Source organism: Venturia canescens, chromosome 8, assembly GCF_019457755.1.
Source record: "Venturia canescens isolate UGA chromosome 8, ASM1945775v1, whole genome shotgun sequence".
NCBI classification, from domain to species: domain Eukaryota; kingdom Metazoa; phylum Arthropoda; class Insecta; order Hymenoptera; family Ichneumonidae; genus Venturia; species Venturia canescens.
Window position 1 is genome coordinate 4,439,339 of NC_057428.1, and position 20,042 is coordinate 4,459,380.

At 38.7% G+C, this 20,042-nt stretch overlaps 1 protein-coding gene across 8 annotated transcripts in view; it reads right to left on the reverse strand.

The window, feature by feature from the left end:
- The window catches only part of rdgB (retinal degeneration B), a 1,063,172-nt gene that overhangs the window by 605,778 nt on the left and 437,352 nt on the right, over positions 1-20,042 (reverse strand). The gene's annotated exons all lie outside the window — the stretch shown is intronic.

Sequence of the window (20,042 nt, forward strand, 5' to 3'; positions counted from 1 at the left end):
TGGCGATCTCGTGTTTCTCTCCTGTATAATTTGTTTTCCGCTAAAAATTGTGAATAAATGACGCATACTGTTTCGAATTTTATATTTTGTTGTGGGCTATTTCTTTTGTGTTTCGTGACCGCTACTTTGCCCCAAGGATCCCCCCCCTCTACCTTTTGTATCTCAGATGAGCTGAGTAGTCGGACCGTCCTCGGTCACTCGTTCCCCTCGTGCACTCTAGACTTTAATTTTGCGTTGCGTTACCATCACGAGAATTGACGAAAATCAAGTCGATTAATTCGACGGTACTTGGTACCTGGCGCCCAGTTCATTCTCGTAGCCGGAGAGTAGCGCGAGGCGAGGTGAGTGAGCCGAGAAGGGACAGATCGTACCTTCCCGGGAAAATCTTGTTACAATATGTCCTTTCATAACGTTCTTCAACTTTAGAGATGTCCATCGCATTTCAACAATACAAATTTTGATATCACGAGAAATAAAGCACTCAATAACTTTTCGATATAAATTTCCAAATTCATCATACAACTCAAGGGAATATCTATGCATTTACTCGGCCCAAATTGCATAAACTAGACTCTTCGTTCTATATTTTTCATATTATGTTGTTGAAATCATTACGAGGAAATAGAAATACCCACAACACACATATTATCTAGAGAATAATGAACCCCTAGGAAAAAAAAGGTTGGGACAAGTACATTGAAGGTCCCTCGTTTGCTAATAAATCCATCCATAAAAAAACTTTAAAAAAAATTTTCTTTAAAAATTGTCAAAAAAATTATTTTATAAAAAAAAAATACAGTACAATTCGAAAAAAATTTCACAAATCTAGAAAAAATATTATGTTTAAAAAAAAAATATTCTGTATCTATTTTTTAAAGTTCAAAAAAATCAAATAACGAGTAAAAAATAAAAAACCGAAAAATCGCGTTTGATATCATTATGCAAACCGGTGCCTCATACTTCTTATTTGATTCGAACAGCTAAATAAATTGAAAAAAATTCCATCTAATTTACGTGCAGCATTAAAATTTATTATATCAATTCGAGGCCAAGTATTTTCTAATGAATTGAAAAAAGTTACCACTTGAGTAACGTACAGCACTAAAATTTATGATATCAATCAGTGGACAAGTATTTTATTAGTAACTCCAAATTTTGACATTATTAAAATGTTCTAAGAAGCTTTTAAATCCAAAAAAAATCACATGAAAGCTAGTCATTCGTTACTCTATGGTGGCAAAGACTTATAAGAAAATCGATTTTTCTCAGACTTTCAGGATCCTTTGGTATTATTCACAAAATTCAACGTCGATTGGATCGATACAAATTATGTTTAAATATGTGTTAAAAGTACTTGTCCGGCCCATCACTTTCCGTTTAAATTGTTTATCCAAATAAAAATCAGGGCTTGTCTAGAACTGATGGTTCACAAGTCACAAGTATTCATGCAGAGGGAATTGAGAGAATTATTTTCACGTAATTTTTACTTATTTGCACTAATTTAATAAAAAACGGAAACAAATTATTCCGCAATGTACAGTTAAAACAGTTAATGCCTGGACCTATCAATTGTTACCGACCGTTCAAGTTGCATTATGACAGGTCCAGGCATTAATGGAACATAGTGTACAAGGGATTTAATTCTGCATCGATAAATGAAACAAATTGTACATAATATATATGTTCAAGCTTCCAAAATAACTCTCCAGTTTATATTCAATGATGTCAATTTTTACTTCCTACTTATTCTTCCAGCGAACGAATTCCATACGGACTAAGAACTAACCTCTACTATTATTAATAGCATTAAACTAATAATGAATCGCATTTCAACAAATTTTTAACCAGATTCTGCCGTACAATTACATTTTTTATGATTGATTTTTTATTGAATGAATAGTGATGGGCCGGACAAGTACTTTTAACACATATTTAAACATAATTTGTATCGATCCAATCGACGTTGAATTTTGTGAATAATACCAAAGGATCCTGAAAGTCTGAGAAAAATCGATTTTCTTATAAGTCTTTGCCACCATAGAGTAACGAATGACTAGCTTTCATGTGATTTTTTTGGATTTAAAAGCTTCTTAGAACATTTTAATAATGTCAAAATTTGAAGTTACTAATAAAATACTTGTCCACTGATTGATATCATAAATTTTAGTGCTGTACGTTACTCAAGTGGTAACTTTTTTCAATTCATTAGAAAATACTTGGCCTCGAATTGATATAATAAATTTTAATGCTGCACGTAAATTAGATGGAATTTTTTTCAATTGATTTAGCTGTTCGAATCAAATAAGAAGGATGAGGCACCGGTTTGCATAATGATTTCAAACGCGATTTTTCGGTTTTTTATTTTTTACTCGTTATTTGATTTTTTTGAACTTTAAAAAATAGATACAGAATATTTTTTTTTTAAACATAATGTTTTTTCTAGATTTGTGAAATTTTTTTCGAATTGTACTGTATTTTTTTTTTATAAAATAATTTTTTTGACAATTTTTAAAGAAAATTTTTTTTAAAGTTTTTTTATGGATGGATTTATTAGCAAACGAGGGACCATCAATATACTTGTCCCAACCTTTTTTTTCCTAGGGGAAGTTTATGGTTTGATATCACGTATTTTTTCTCTAAAGTTCCTTATTTATGTTCGGTTGACTATAGGATTTTAGTTTACATTTCTACGAATTATTTATGATTTTCGGCTTATAACGTTGGTTTTCACGAAAAAAGACCTATTTTTCGTCTCAATAGTACTGAAAATATTTCGTCACAGGTCTGTCCTTGGACTTTGAGGATTTTTTTCCATGTACTCTAATGTGTTTTATCAATTAGGAATCAAAGAGCACGGTCGAAAGCGGGTTGGAGGCTGCGATATGATTTTCGGCTTATATCGTTAGTTTCCACAAAAAAATGTACGTCAAAAATGTACTGCAAATATTTCGTCACAGGTCTGTTCTTGGACTTTGGCAATTTTTTTCCTTTAACTCTAATATGTTTTGTCAATTAGGAACCCAAGAGCACGGTGGAAAGCAGGTTGGAGGCCGAGATATGTTTTTCGGTTTGTAACTTTGGTTTCCACGAAAATAGACCTATTTTTCGTAAAAATTGTATTGGAACTATTTCAACAGAGGTTTGTTCTTGGACTTTGGTGATTTTTCTCCTTGTCTTCTAATATGTTTCGTCCATTGGGAACTCAAGAGCATGGAGCAATGCGTGTTGCGGCCCGAGATATGATTTTCAGCTTATAACGTTAGATAAAAGAAAGGAAAAGAGGAAAGATAGATCAAATTCAAGACTCAACAAATCCAACAGAATTGGCCATTTTTAAATGTCGCTTTTGCATTCTGAATCGAGACATTTTCGTGTCTTCCAAAACGTACCCCCGACGAAATATATTTCCAAAGTTTGCAAGTGGCCGCTGCGATCCAATTATCTACAGTTTGATAGTTGCCGAAAAAAGGCACCTGAAAACATTTTATGTTAGAACTCAAAGAAGCAAAAAAAACTGAGAGTACTTAATTCAACAGAGCAACGGAATTCAAAGACGTTTAAGGTACCTGCATTGGTTGTGGAGGTAAACAATTTAATTTCAGGATAATTTAGAAATAAATTTAGAAATTCAGAAATTCAGCATAGAATTTAGAAAAAGGAAAATTAAGTTAATTAGTAAAGCTCAAGACTTTTGGGATGAATTTTTGAGATTATATGTTACGGTTGGAGTAAAAAATTTAAATGATGGGCACACATGCTGCGACACAAACATATGAAAGTTTGCAGGTATTCGCTCCATACCGCAGTATTGTCACACATGCTGCGCCACAAAAATATGAAAGTTTGAAGGTTTTCGCTCCATATCACAGTAATACATTTTCAATACTATTTGAAAAGAAACACCTTAAAACTTGCTGAACCAAGTTCCATTACATATTACCATAATCAAAGATAAGGGGTGATCCGTAGCATATATATTTATCCACAGAAATTTCAGAGTTCGCAGGTATCTGCTGCGGTTCAATGTATCTGCGCAATGAGCTTCGAAGACAGCAATTTCAAATCTATCGATAAATGAGCAACTGAAGACTTTTATAATCAATTTTTTACTTCATATATATGTTACGGTTAGAGTCAAAATGTAAAATGAATGGCACAGTATATAAATTGTAGTTTGCAGATTTTCGCTGTATTTCAATGATCCGAATCTACAGCATTATAATGAAAAGTTGTCAAAAGTCATGATGTTGCATTAAAATGACATAGCGCACATTGCATTCAGAAATTCTGTATATTTCCATAGATGTTGGCAGGCATGATATTTGATCGTATCCAAAACTGAGCAACTGCAGACTTATCATAATGAATCTTTTCACTATTAATTCCACATTTGCAGTTTGCAAAGTGGGAATACTCAACACACATGTCATCTAGAGTCGCGGCAGCGACTCTGAGACAAGTACATTTATAACAACAACATGACATGACGAGTTGCTGCCAGAGACTCTTTACCGGAGCGATAGCGTTTCCAATTGTTTTCGAAAATTTTCAAAATTTGTTTCTTTAATAATTAGTTAACTATAGTATTCCAGAGAATATTATAAGTTAACGTATTTTTTATTTTTTTTTTCTTTCGATCGCGACCTCTTCGAACTCTGTAGCTTAACGCGTTGAAGAGATATTAATTATTTATTTTTTAATAGCATCAAAAAATGGGTCGGATTTTCTCACACATTTTTGATGTTTATTTGTTTTTTTTTAGTGACAAATCTGGTGCCATAATACATTTTATATACCTATATATTTTTTTTCTGGTGCCATAATACAAGTATATACTTATATATATTTCGTGATATGACGTATGGTGTGTTGTTAAATGAATGAGGTTATAAAGATCGCGTTTGACAGTTCTCCGTAGTACAAGTATATATCTATATATTTCCGTGATGTAAAAGAAAGATCCCGAATGTAACAGTCTTCACCGACTATTCACCGACTATTTAAAAGCAGGACAATGTTTAGTGAAAATGGTAAAAAAAGTAAAGATGAAAAAAAGCGAAATAGAGGTCGAAATCCAAGATTGTGTTTTCAACAGTTAAAGTTTCATACGCAGAAGACTGCCAGTCAGAAGACCGAAATAAAATTTTGGTTCCTTCCGGATAGAGATTTCTTGAGTTGGTCCGTATTCTGAATTTTTGGATCAACAAAAATTTTTGGATCCGCAAAGAAAATGAAGAAAGATAGAGTGCGGGTGAGTATACTTGCAGGCTCCGGTGACAATGCTTTTAAGTAAGTAGAATAATTTTTCAATATAATAGTAATTTTCTGATTACAGAATCTTTTATCTCCAGTGCTAATGAAATGTGGAAGCGGTCTGTTGCTGTTCCTTTTCATTTTTGGTTGTGAAGACTGTCGCAATGGTCCAAGTCCACGGGTTCCTAAAGTGTCAGAATTTGTTACGGACCAGCAAAAATTTTGTTGTCTGAGATAAAGGTATCAAAATTTGATCCTCAATCAGAATTTAAACCACAAGTTAATAGTAGAGATGAAGATGAAATTGCAATCAACAGCGTTAAAGTTTCATACTAGAAGACTGCCAGTCAGAAGACCGAGATAAAATTTTGGTTCCTTTCGGATAGAGATTTCTTGAGGTTTGGATCAACGTTGATCTGCAAAGAAAATGAAGAAAGATCAAGTGCGGGTGAGTATACTTGCAGGCTCCGGTGACAATGCTTTTGAGTAAGTAGAATAATTTTTCAATATAATAGTAATTTTCTGATTACAGAATCTTTTATCTCCAGTGCTAATGAAATGTGGAAGCGGTCTGTTGCTGTTCCTTTTCATTTTTGGTTTTGAAGATTGTCGCAATGGTCCAAGCGTACAGGTTCCTAAAGTGTCAGAACTTGTTACGGACCAGCAAATCTGAGATAAAGGTATCAAAATTTGATCCTCAATCAGAATATAAACCACAAGCCCTATAAACTCGTTCAGTTTAATAGTATAGATGAAGATGAAATTGCAATAAAAATTTTTTTTTATTACAGTGGAAGCGGTGTTTTCTGATAAAACTCTTTTGATTCAAATGGACACGGTGTGATTTTTCCATGACCTCAGTTTGGTTGGTCAACGCGGTTTTACAGTCTCAAGCGTTCCATGAAAATATATGGCTCAAAGTCTTGATTGTCCAGATTTCGTGATCTCAAGTGATTGTTATGGAGGTATTCCTTGAGCCAAGGGCTTCAAATGAGTGGATACTGGGAATGAGATTCTTGGGTCAGACTCGTTGGGAATATGTTAGAACTTTTCAGTTCTGGAAGGTGCGATACTACAGAGAATGAAATTTCGATTCAGGTATATTTATATGCATTTTTTTGTAGTTTTCTATCAAATTGAATGAGAAACGAAGTCATCATTATGTGATTAATTGTATTCTATTTCAGTTAAAAAAAAATATATTTCTGGATTTTCGCTGTGAGAATTCCGTCCAAACTGCTTGGTCATTTTTCGTGTTGCTCTTGCCAAGACACAACCATTGATTCAAGTGTTTCTCAAGGTAAGTCAGTATCCAAGCTTAACGCTACGAATTAGTCGATGATGGAAATTATTGCAATCATGGTTTGAAACACTTATATATATATATATATTTACGTTTTTTGCAGTTTTCCTCGTTGTTGCTGATAAGAAGTTACGGACTTGTGGCTTGGTTCATCGTGTTTTTCAGAAACGAGTTTGCTTAATGTATTTTGGTAAAAAATATGGTCCATTTTAAAATTTGCTCTGACTCGTTAATTCAGGAGTCAATGGGGTTGGAGAAGAAATTTATGAGGGCGTTGATGGAATTCTTGATAATTTAGAAAATGGCGCTGAATTTGTAACCGCATAACAGACTATTCGAAAGTGTTGATGATTATTAATCGAACAAAGTAAAATTTAAGTTGGAAATAAAATATGCGCGCGCATGTTTGTTTGGCTGTATAGTACTTAAAACAACTTTAATGTATAATAAAATGATTTTTCAAAAAAACTAATTCTGCGTAAGTTGGATTTTCAATATCGCGTTATCTGGAATTTTTATTAGCCGTAATTTGATATATTTTTCTCTTTCAATGAGGCAGGGAATTTTTTAAAAAATTTCCAAGGTAGGGAAACTAAAAATCTATTTTATTAATTAAAAATTTTTCCGAATACACTGATATGTAATAATTATAATGCAGGAAATTCTATATTCACTTGTGGACAGACTTATGTCGGTCTTTCTCGTGTTACTACCTTAGACGGACTACATTTAATCAATTTCGATCCCCATTCTGTAAAAGCAGATGAGTTAGCTATAAGGGAATACAATCGTCTCAGACAGAAGTTTCGTACAGATCTTGTCCTCATAAAGTTTGCCAAATAATGGGCTTCCAAAATTCCAGATTTCGTTTGGGCTATATCCAAAAATGTTATGGAGTGTCAATCAGCGGCAAGTGAATGGAAAAATATGAGCTCCTGGTCTATTAACGGATTAACCAATACGGATGGTGTTTCGTGTTATGCTAATTCTATTATACAATGTATTTTCAAATGCAAACCTCTTAGGGAAGAATTTTTCAGAACTTCGGAGGAGAAAGAAAATCCTATACCTCTTTTACTTCGGTCTTATGTGGAAAGAAATAAATCAGTGAGTTCATGCGTTGTAAGAGAATATGTAGGAGAATCGTTTATTCAAAAAAAACAGCACGACGTTTCTGAATTTTTCATGGGAATCTGCAAAAAATCTGATTTACTTCGAAATGCTGTAGAACATAAATTGATTATTAAAGTTCGATGTAAAGCTTGTCAATATACGACCACAGATGAACAAGCAAATAATATACTAGTTGTGAGCTTTCCGCGTGTTAAAAAAGCTTTTACTTTACAGGAATTAATCGAACATAGTTTGTCTCAGTGGAATCCGATTGAAGGTCATCAGTGCAATGCTTGTGGCGGAATGGGAACACTCTTAACAAAAACTTCGCTATCAACTGTTCAAGGCGTTTTGATTCTTCAACTTTTAATATTATCTATAGATGAAAAAACTATGAAACCTTCAAAGATTGATTTTAGTATTAAAGGTATTCCATCCGCTGTAGTTACTGTTTGCGGGGAAAAATATAAAGTCAATAGTGCTATTTTCCATCATGATCGAACAGTATTTGAAGGGCATTATACGAACATGTTAAGATCTGGTACGTCATGGGTTTTTGCTGATGATGCTAAAGTCGAAAAAAGAAGTTGGCCGAGAAACGCCAAGAATAGTTATGTGTATTTCTTGGAATGAACAAAAAAATGAATTAACGATAATAGTTGTGTCGTAACATGTCCTGTGAATTTTTTTCAAGTTCACAGTGCACAAAAAGTAGTCAAATCAAACCGTGAAAACAGCATGAGTGCTGTAAAAAAATTGGAGACAAGTACATTTATGTTTTATGTAACCTCGACTGATGAGTGAAACCCGACGTGTTACTCGTGTAGTCCAAAAAATAAATGCTCGATGATTTATAAGAAGTTGTTCGATCTATTCTCTGGAAACTTGCTTCAATAATGAGCAATTCATTACTAAAGGTTATAAAAAAAAAACTATTTCAAACGTAATGAATAAAAAAAATGAATTTGTTAAATCTTGGTAATGTATGAAAAACATTTGGTTCAAAGGAACAAAAGGTTGTCAAATAAATGCAAAAGGGACGAGTACATCGGATGATGAATAAACAAAATTTTTAACATAATGGTATGTAAAATAAATTACGAAACCAACTGTGTTTGAATAAAACAATTAAGAAAAGCTTTCACAAATCATGAAAAAACATTATATTAAAAAAAATAAAAATCTGGAATTATTTTGTAAAGGAAAAAAAAATCAAATAGAACGTGAAAAATTCATTCTTACGGGAAGTATCCGGAACTTGAGAAAGTTCTAAAACTTGCTTCAAATGAGCAATTCATTACCAAAGGTTATAAAAAAACCATTTCAAACGTAATGAATAAAAAAAATGAATCTGCTAAATCCTGGTAATGTATGAAAAACGTTTGGTGTTCAAATGAACAAAACGTTGTCAAATAAATGCAAGTGACGAGTACATCGGATGGCGAATGAAAAAAATTAAAAACATAATGGTATGTAAAAAAAATTATGAAACCAACTGTAAATAATTTCAACAACACAATTAAGAAAAGCTTTCACAAATCGTGAAAAAATATTATATTTAGAAGAAATACAAATCCGTAATTATATTGTAAAGGAAAAAAAAATTTAAATAGAACGTGAGAAATTCATTCCTACGGGAAGCATCCGGAACTTGAAAAAGTTCTAGTGAATCAAAAAGTTACCAAAAAATCGCATTAAAGGTAAAAGTCATTTGTTACTCTATGGTGACAAATACTTAGAAGAAAATCGATTCTTCTCAGACTTTCAGGATCCCTTGGTATTCACAATATTCGATGTCGATTTCGTGTCGGTACAAATTATGTTTAAATATGTGCTAAAAGTACTTGTCCGGCCCATCACTTTTCATTCAAATTGCTCAATCAAATAAAAATCAGGGCTCTTTTAGATCTGATGGATCATATGTATGCCTACAGAGGGAATTGAGAAAATTATCTCCAAGAGATTTTAACTTAATTGCATTCAATTTTTCTGTAATATACAAGAGATATTATTGTGTATTGATGAAAAAATACCCTTCGGACGATAAAAATTGTCAAGCTTCCAAATTAACTCTCCAGTTTATATTGAAATGACGGCAATGTTTACTTCACATTTCCTTCTTCAACCGAATTTTATTTGTTATAGCAACTAACCTATTCAATTACTGAAGATATTCAACTGATAATAAATCACATTTTAATAAATTTTCGAGAGGATTCGTCTGTATAATCTCGTTTTTTTTTATTATCACATACACAATTGCACTTTGTTAAAATCAACATAAAAACATGAGTGAATTTTTGCGAAGAAATAGTTGCCGCCGAGCATATATGAGATGATGTTCGAATTCAGGTGGGCGTGTAACGGCAGCGTTCCATAAAAATAATACAGTAATTAAGGTCTAGTTCGATTCTTATTTGAATGAGCAATTTGAATGAAAAGTGATGGGCCGGACAAGTACTTTTAGCACATATTTAAACATAATTTGTACCGACACGAAATCGACATCGAATATTGTGAATACCAAGGGATCCTGAAAGTCTGAGAAGAATCGATTTTCTTCTAAGTATCTGTCACCATAGAGTAACAAATGACTTTTACCTTTAATGCGATTTTTTGGTAACTTTTTGATTCACTAGAACTTTTTCAAGTTCCGGATGCTTCCCGTAGGAATGAATTTCTCACGTTCTATTTAAATTTTTTTTTCCTTTACAATATAATTACGGATTTGTATTTCTTCTAAATATAATATTTTTTCACGATTTGTGAAAGCTTTTCTTAATTGTGTTGTTGAAATTATTTACAGTTGGTTTCATAATTTTTTTTACATACCATTATGTTTTTAATTTTTTTCATTCGCCATCCGATGTACTCGTCACTTGCATTTATTTGACAACGTTTTGTTCATTTGAACACCAAACGTTTTTCATACATTACCAGGATTTAGCAGATTCATTTTTTTTATTCATTACGTTTGAAATGGTTTTTTTATAACCTTTGGTAATGAATTGCTCATTTGAAGCAAGTTTTAGAACTTTCTCAAGTTCCGGATACTTCCCGTAAGAATGAATTTTTCACGTTCTATTTGATTTTTTTTTCCTTTACAAAATAATTCCAGATTTTTATTTTTTTTAATATAATGTTTTTTCATGATTTGTGAAAGCTTTTCTTAATTGTTTTATTCAAACACAGTTGGTTTCGTAATTTATTTTACATACCATTATGTTAAAAATTTTGTTTATTCGTCATCCGATGTACTCGTCCCTTTTGCATTTATTTGACAACCTTTTGTTCCTTTGAACCAAATGTTTTTCATACATTACCAAGATTTAACAAATTCATTTTTTTTATTCATTACGTTTGAAATAGTTTTTTTTTTATAACCTTTAGTAATGAATTGCTCATTATTGAAGCAAGTTTCCAGAGAATAGATCGAACAACTTCTTATAAATCATCGAGCATTTATTTTTTGGACTACACGAGTAACACGTCGGGTTTCACTCATCAGTCGAGGTTACATAAAACATAAATGTACTTGTCTCCAATTTTTTTACAGCACTCATGCTGTTTTTTCATAAGTTCTATTGTCAAAATTTGTGTTTACCCACTGCATTCCGAAGATACGACTTTTCATATCATCAGAAAAAAAGTCTCCAAAGGCTTTCTGGAACAAGTTTCCAAATTTATCACTCGACAGACCAAGTAGAAAAAGAATAACTATACTTATACCAAGACCAGAAATTTTTTTGAAAATCTGATTTACAAAATGTGCAATTCAAGATTATGGTTAGAAACCTCTCGAATCATGTTACCACAATCATCATGAAGAAGGAGTAGAAAATCATAGGACACATATTAGGGAACGAATTAACCTTTTAAGCGGCAGAACCAATTCGCCTCATAGTGCTCAAAATGCGGGAAAAAAAAAGTATTCAGATTGTTACGAAATTTAGTACTCGGAGGTTTTTGGGGTCGCTGATTACGAATCCGCTCTCAAAATTTCGAAATTCAAAATGGCGGATTCAATATGGCGGCCGAAAATAAAAAATTCGTTTGAATCGGATAAAAATTGGTACTCGGGGGTTTTTGGGGTCACCGATTACGAATCCGCCCTCGAAATTTCAAAATTCAAAATGGCGGATCCAATATGGCGGACGAAAATGAAAAATTCATTTGAATCGGATAAAAATTGGTACTCGGGGGTTTTCGGGGTTACTGATTACGAATCCGTCCTCAAAATGTATAATTCGAAAACAATACCTCATATGCCGACCATGCACGGGGTAATTTTGAATAGTATTTGTGTTACATTTATTCACATATAAAACTTGAAAAACTCAGGGTTAATATAAAATCAATATGAAGAGAAAGGTGCCATTGCAAAAATTTTACATGATCAATTCATATGTGTCATAGAGAATCTTCTATTTTCAATTTATATACTCCGTAATCAGCGACCCCGAAGAATACTAAATTTCGACCGATTCAAATGAATTTTCGGATTTTTGACCACCATATTGGATCCGCCATTTTGAATTTCGAAATTTCGAGGGCGGATTCGTAATCAGCGATCCCGAAAACCCCTGAATGCCAATGCCTATCCGATTCGAATGAATTTTTGAATTTTCGGCTGCCATATTGGATCCGCCATTTTGAATTTCGAAATTTTGAGGGCGGATTCGTAATCAGCGACCCTAAAAACCCCCGAGTACCAATTTTTATCCGATTAAAATGAATTTTTAATTTTCGGCCGCCATATTGGATCCGCCATTTTGAATTTCAAAATTTTGAGAGCGGATTCGTAATCAGCGACCCCGAAAACCCCCGAGTACCAATTTTTATCCGATTCGAATGAATTTTTGCATTTTCGGCCGCCATATTGGATCCGCCATTTCGAATTTCGAAATTTTGAGAGCGGATTCGTAATCAGCGACCCCAGAAACCCCCGAGTATCAAATTTGGTGATAATTGATTGATTTAATCACGAGATAACCGATGTGCGCCATATGGCGTCATTGCCGCTTTGGGCCCAGAAAAAATGTGCGCCATATGGCGTCATTGCCGCTTAAAAGGTTAATAATATGTATCGATCCTCTGCAAACTGATGGGGTGAAAACAAGGATCGGAGAGGGCAGAGCCAAACTGAATATCAAGCAAAATATGGGAATGTTTATATATAATGTTGACACAGGAAATAAATTAGAAAACATTTATTCAAGTAAAGTTTCTAATATCATTCTAACAGTTCCGTGTGCTTTTGTTCTATTTATTCGTATGTATAACCTATTTACACATGATATATAACCACGCCAGTGACGATATATTCGCACTGGGCAATATTTTGTAATCTGGTTTAATTGAAGGATTATTTCAGTCAACACTTATTTCCAATCGAACGAAATAATGAAATCTTGAAAAGTTTCGTTGACATATGCATCGCGCATTTTTTATATTCTTTTTCACACACACATCACAGACTACATTTACGCGGCCGCTTTGATACCGGTTTAATATATCATAAATTTTAACAAAATAAATAGTTATATGCACTTCTTTAGATGACGAAAATTATTTTTTTATTTATCCCGCACGCACTTCGTAATGTCGAAACTCTGTTCATGCGATCAAAAACTGACACATGGTTTGTATATATATATGTATATCGATCGAATTTATGACTGCTGTTACCAGCTGTGCTGCGCCGTGTGCTACGTTATGAAGTTGACGTCAGATTTCCAATCATCAACAACTAATTTCAACAACCAATCACAACGTCTAAAAATGGATGTCGTCAGATCCAACCAATCAGAAACTCGATAGCATCAAAGTGCCTTTGATGGTGTTATACTATAATATACAGACACACAAATTTTTGAATGTGTTGGTAACTTTTGCATAATCTTGAGCCCGTGCAAAGTTTTTTCTCAGCAATTACGCCACCAATAATGCTGTTTTTGGGCTCATTCGATAGAGAATTTCTCAATTAGCTGAAAGTTCAATTTTCAAAGTCGTACATAACTCATAGGCTTCGCAATTAAAGAAAATCACATGCCAATTTTACCCCCACCACCGCGAATCGTTTTATTCAGAGAAAGTATAGTCTCGGCGAGAGCCTCGGGCCAGCAGACGACAGGGCTGTCAATGTACTTGTCCCGAGACTCTACCGAGTCTCTTGATTGAAATTGGTAGGGATATTCTGTAAGCTAAGAGTTTTCGAACATGGGAATTGTATGAGTATCCACTACTACCCATGACGTCAAAAAACGTGTGGGTCGTTAAAACATAGACCCAGCTTGAAAAACCTCGATATGGCATAGTAGGATTCCAAACAGCAAGAAAAAGCACTGCTAATGCAAACGCGAGTCATTTTGATCATTGTAACCTTCGAGACGTTAAACTATTTCTTAATTCTGAATGTTATCCTTACGGAAACTTGAATCTTGACATTGCTCATAATCAATTCGCTCTATTGTATGACATGTATACGAGCTTTCAGGCCTCCTATTATGGTAAAGAGCCTGAACCGATGTTGAACAAAGCTGATCTTATTAAATACGCTCCACTCATTGTGATTGGCTGTTCGAAATAAAACGAGTTTCTGAAATCAGGACCGGTGGATATACGTTTGGAATTTGAATCAGCAGGTGCCTTTCCAGCTCAAACCGCAGCATATTGCTTGATCTACATAATGCTACATGATCGAATTATTGAATATAATCCAATAAGTGGCAATGTTAAGAAACTGCTCTGCAAAATCCAATCCTACGTCCGAGATTTCTCACGTGCAGGGCGGACAACGTGTGCTTTTGCATACGGCTAACAGGGCTCTGTGTCACACACACACACACACCCACACCCACACACTACACAAACATCGACGCACAAGCCTTTCGACAAACCGGGGACGTGAAAGCTCGGGGACCCTATAAACGGGTCCTACCGAAAAGCGTATGTCCGGGGACTCCTATAAACCGAGTCGCCCGAAAGCGAATGAAGGGGTTCCCTATAAACGGGCTCTCCCCGTGAATGAAGCCCGGTTTGTCATCACGGGCACTCACACCTACGCACACTCTACAGGGGGGAACACTGAACACACGGGGGGGGGGGGGGACCTCAGGGGCCGTGCGTTGTCCCAGCGCGGTTCGTGGAGTCGCGACCACGAGGGACCTGTCGCAAAATGGGACAGACACAAATGGACATGCACAATAAAAATAGTGACATATCTCAAGTGGTAACCCCTTCTCAGGGGAAATCTACCCCGGGTTCCGATCGGGTGAAAGCCCCGGTGAACACGGCCAGCGGCACGGATTTTGAGGGCCGCAACTTGTGCACGGTGACGAGGAGGACGACATGGACTAACAATACGGACAAGACGTTACTAAACCTACCGAGACGGAACAGGACGGACAGTGTCTCCAGCGGAAGCAGCGTGGCGAGCTACGCTTCGGCCGTTGACAACACGATACAGACGACGAAATGAACAGCAACAACAAGGGGCGACAAATATGATTTGACGGAATTGCTGCGGCTCATCCACGAGACTGCGACGAAAATGGCCGAAGCATCTAACGTACAAAAAAACATGAACATGACGGTAAAGACAGGAATCAAGACAATCCTGGAGACTGTTGACATCGCGCTGCATACGCAGATGGAAGCAGCCACAAAGGGCCGTCTTGTAGACAGTGACAAGACGTCGACGGGCACCACGAACGACAAAGAGACGCCACGGACGAAACGGAAACGATCGCCGACTGGGACCACGCCGGAGTCCTCTCAAAAGAGGCCACCGACGACGGAACCGGCCGCGGACTGGCAGACAGTTACACGGAACGACAGAAACAAAACAAAAAAGAAATCAGACGCGGCAACCCGAGCTGATGGGAGCGGTCCGGCCCCTCTACAAAGGGGAACAGCTGTTCTCGTCAAACCGGGAACGGACATGACGTACTCGGACATCATAGTACGGAAGATACGGTCGACGGTGGATCCGAAGAAGAGTCACTTGCAGGTGACGACTCTGGGGAAGACCAAAAACGGTTTGTGCCTGTTAAAACTGCAGGCGGACGCAAGCAAACCGGACGAACGCGACGAATTTGAGTGACAGATACAGGACGCCATAGGGGAAGCGGGCAGCGTCAGGGCTCTGACCTCCAAGGTTCAATTGGAGATCATGAACCTGGACTGCGTTGCGACTCCGGATGACGTGACGGACGCTCTTAGACGAGAGACGGGACGAGACGTGGACTTTCGAGTACACATTTTCGGTCCGAACCGTGCCGAGCAGTACATGGCGGTCTGCGAACTTGATTTGCGGGAAGCCGATGCGCTGCTTCGGCGCGGCAGGATCGGAATAGACTGGGTGCATTGCCGCGTTCGGAAACGACTGACGGTGACGAAATGCTACAGGTGCCTTGGCTTCGGTCACGTAAAGGCCGACTGCAAGGACGTGGACAGGACGAAATGTTGCCGCAAGTGTGGCGCATCTGGACACCATGCAACGGACTGTGAGAACAAACCGGTCTGTCCACTGTGCTCCGAGGCGGGGCACAGGGACATAGCGCACCTCGCCGGCACTGGAAGGTGCGCCATGTTTCGGGCTGCGCTGGAGGAGTACAGAAGGCAGGCCGGAAGACGGACAGAATAGTTCAGGGAAACCTGAACCGAAGTAGGATCGCAGACATGCTCCTACCACAGATAGCCGACGAACATGACGCAGACATCCTGATCCCGTGTGAATTATACAGGAGAAGGACGACCCAGACGTACATCACGAACGCGACAGAGACTACCGCTATCTGGGTAAGGGGTGCTGCCCAATCGCGAGTCTCCGACCGTGGAGTAGGGGACGATTTCGTCTGGGCCAGGGTGGGCGCTGTCACTTACGTCAGCGTCTACCTGACGCCCACTGCACTGCGGCGGAATTCGAGAGGAAGGTGGCGCTCCTAGAAGACGGAATCAGGGACCTGCCCCGGGATGTCATGGATGCGGGGGATCTCAGCGCGAGGGCGACCCAGTGGGGAATGACAGAAACGAACAGACGCGGACGACTGCTACTGGAAATGACCGCAAGCCTGGACCTGGTAGTGGTAAACACGGGAGACACGCCGACGTACAGACGACCAGGGTTCGAAGACTCCATCCCTGACGTGACGATGACGTCGGACAGAATCCTGCCGCAGCTGAGGCGGTGGCGGGTAGTCGAGGACTACACAGCCAGCGACCACCAGTACATCGTCTTCGAAGTGGCAGGACGGACAGAAACGAGACGGACGAAACCCCACCGACCCCCGCGGTGGAACCTCGACAAACTCGACGCACGAAAATTTTCTGAAGAGCTGATGATAGTATCAGCTCCTGTGACGAAAATTCCCCCTGAGCTGACTGGCCGGCAAAGGGCGGAGAGACTAACAGACGAAACGGCCAAACTTATAGACGGCTTGTGCAACATCACAATGCCGAAACGAGGACAGACACAAAAAAGACGACTATAATACTGGTGGACGGACGAGATAGCCGAATTGCGCAGGATATGCCTGGCAAATCGGCGACGAGTGACGAGGGCTGGGGGCGGACCCGAAAGGGAAAACCTCCAGGCCATTGCAAAACAGCACGGAAGACGCTGACGAAAGCAATACGAGACAGCAAGACGCAATGCTGGAGGAAGCTCTGCGAGGAGGTGAACGAGGATCCCTGGGGAACCGGCTACAAGATTGTGACCGGCAAACTAGGGGCCCGAGTTCCACCGGAACTCAAAGACGCCGAAACAGAAGGACGGATTGTTGACAGATTATTTCCGGCGCACCCAATTCGGACGGACGTGACGGACGACGCGGACGTGCCGGCGCCCCCTGTCTTTACCGCTGAGGAGCTCACCAGAGCAACGAACGCGATGAAGACTGGCAAGGCGCCGGGACCAGACGGAGTACAGGCCGAGATCCTCCGGCTCGTGGCTCGCCTACGACCGGAGATACTTCTCGACCTGTACAACACGTGCTTGACGACAGGGACGTTCAGCGATCGGTGGAAAGAGTCAAGGCTCGTCCTTATCCCAAAAGGTAAGGGCGACCCTAACACGCCCTCGGCCTACCGACCGTTGAGTTTACTTGACACGACAGGTAAACTCTTTGAACAGTTACTGAGACCGAGACTGACGGACGCGATGCAGGCCGGAGGGAGTCTGCAGTTCGGTTTCAGGAGGGATCGATCGACGATTGGAGCAATCCAAAAGGTGGTTGACTCTTTCCTGGAACTGGACAGACACTGCCACGCAGCCCGACCTGTCGTGCTGCTGGCGACGCTGGACATCAGGAATGTTTTCAACTCGGCCAGGTGGGTGGATATTTTGGAGGCGCTGAAAAGCAACTTCGAGATCTCATCATACTTGGTTCAGGTTGTGGAGGATTACCTGAAAAACAGACGAACGAGACGATCGAAGGACAGGTAACAAGACAGGTCACCGCTGGGGTTGCTCAGGGGTCGATACTAGGACCTGACTTCTGGAATGTCTTATATGATAGCCTGCTTCGGCTTGGGATGCCGCTCGGAGTGACCCTCGTCGCCTACGCTGATGACGTAGCGGCGGTGATCACAGAGCGATCTCCCGAGCTGGCGATGACTATGGTACAGAGACAGGGCGCGCTGCGAATCGCTTGCTCCTACCGAACAGTCTCTGCACAAGCTGTTCTGGTGGTGGCGGGCGTAATTCCCGTGGACCTCCTTGCCTTTGAGCGCAAGAGCATCTACGGGAGCAGCGCAGACGTAGGACGGAAGAACGCGGCAGTAGCCGAGCACGAAAGGACGATCGACGAATGGCAAGGACGGTGGACAAACGGACACGATGTTTACTGGACGAGACGACTTATACGGGACCTGAGGCCGTGGCTCGGAAGGAAGTTTGGCAACATGAAATTTTACGTTACCCAGCTCCTGACGGGTCACGGTTATTTCCGACAGTACCTCCACAGAATGAACAGAGTACGGACATCGGAGTGTAAGTAAGTACTGTGGACATGAACGAGACGACGCGGAACACACGTTTTTCGCATGTGCCCGCTGGACAGGACTCAGACGAGAACTGGAGACAACGGTTGGCAGCATCTCCCCCGATAACATCGTCGAGGTGATGCTGCACGAACCGGAATGGTGGCGCTTAGTCGCCACTTTCACGGAAACGATACTGAGACGGAAGAACGCGGACGGCTGCTTGACAGATGACTGAGCAGACGGAGTGACGCGACGTTACGAAAACGGTGGGACAGAACGGACGAACGAACACACAGACCCCCAGTCAGAAGTAAGATCAACATAGTCCCTGGCTGGGGGGAAGGAGAACAAGGAGGTGGCAGTTTTAGTGGGTAGGCCTGTTTTTTTTGGGAGTCCCACATACCCATGTAGTCCGTAAGACTACACGGAATCCGTAAAAAGGATTTCTGCAACTCCTTGGTAAAAAAAAAAAAAAAAAATGTTAAGAAACTGGTATAATTTTGTGTATTATCGAATCTAATAAAATGTAAAATTTTTTTATAACAATAAAAAAAAATCAAAGAATTCTTGGAATTAATTATTTTCATCCCAAACACCCGCATATATTTACATGATCAAATTATAAAATTTAATTAGAAACATTCGAAAATGTTTAAGGATAAATAAAAAAAATAATGAGTTTTCATGTGTTTTTTTTATTCTTATTACATTATTACTTCATTAGCAATTATCTCTACAAATTCTCCATATCACGGCGTAAGCTGCGAACATGTTTGTAAATAATCTCGATTGATCCACGTATGTTATCACATCGTGCACAAAGTACTTTTTCTTGTTTCTCTTTTTCCAAATTTCCTTGAAACTTCAGTATATCGCGGATAAAATCATATATTCCGTCAGGAGAATCACTTCCGAAATGCTTTGATATAACAGCATCATAGCTACAGAAGTATGGTGGAAGACAGCACAGAAGCTTTATCTCGTCTGGTGTTGAAGCGTTCATCATGATGACTCTATTGACTGCACTTAGAACTTTCAACCTCTTTATACCATTACCCCTACTCTCAAAAATATTCTGGAACATTTGAAATGACGTCATCTGATTGGTCATTTCCGTTGGATCCAAATTGCGCCATCTACGGTTCCAACATTTTTCTGAAATTTTCAGTCGTTAAAACAGGAAATCGATCTGGAACATTCGAAATGATGACGTCATCGTGACAATGACTCTATCTATGGTTCCATCATTTTTCCGAAATTTTTAGTCGGTAAAACAGGAAAGGGCGTCTCATAGAACATTTTGAAATGACGTTCTAGAACTTTCGAAATGATGTCATCGTTATTCGAAATGATGACGTCATCGTTCCAGAACTTTCGAAATGATGTC